At 73.3% G+C, this 217-nt stretch overlaps 1 protein-coding gene across 1 annotated transcript in view; it reads right to left on the minus strand.

Annotated features, from left to right (window-relative positions):
* The window catches only part of LOC102257086 (tetratricopeptide repeat protein 38), a 9,107-nt gene that overhangs the window by 1,468 nt on the left and 7,422 nt on the right, over positions 1-217 (minus strand). The window lies entirely within an intron of this gene.

The raw sequence follows: 217 nt of genomic DNA on the forward strand, positions 1-217 counted from the left end.
CTCCTCACGGGCCCGTGGCTGCGGCCTCCGTGCCGGGGGCTTCGGAGAGCTGCTCTCTGCCTGGACCACCGTCCCCGTCTCTGCCTGGCAAGCCCTGCGCACCCTCCACGGTCACATTTCACCGCCACCGGGGAGCCTTCCAGGAGCCCCCCGAGCGGCCTGCCCGCCTGCCTGTCTCACCCCCACTGTCCTGCTGACCCAGGGTCGGGGAGGGGCC

The sequence above is a fragment of the Myotis brandtii genome, unplaced genomic scaffold (genome assembly GCF_000412655.1).
Source record: "Myotis brandtii unplaced genomic scaffold, ASM41265v1 scaffold952, whole genome shotgun sequence".
NCBI classification, from domain to species: Eukaryota; Metazoa; Chordata; class Mammalia; order Chiroptera; family Vespertilionidae; genus Myotis; species Myotis brandtii.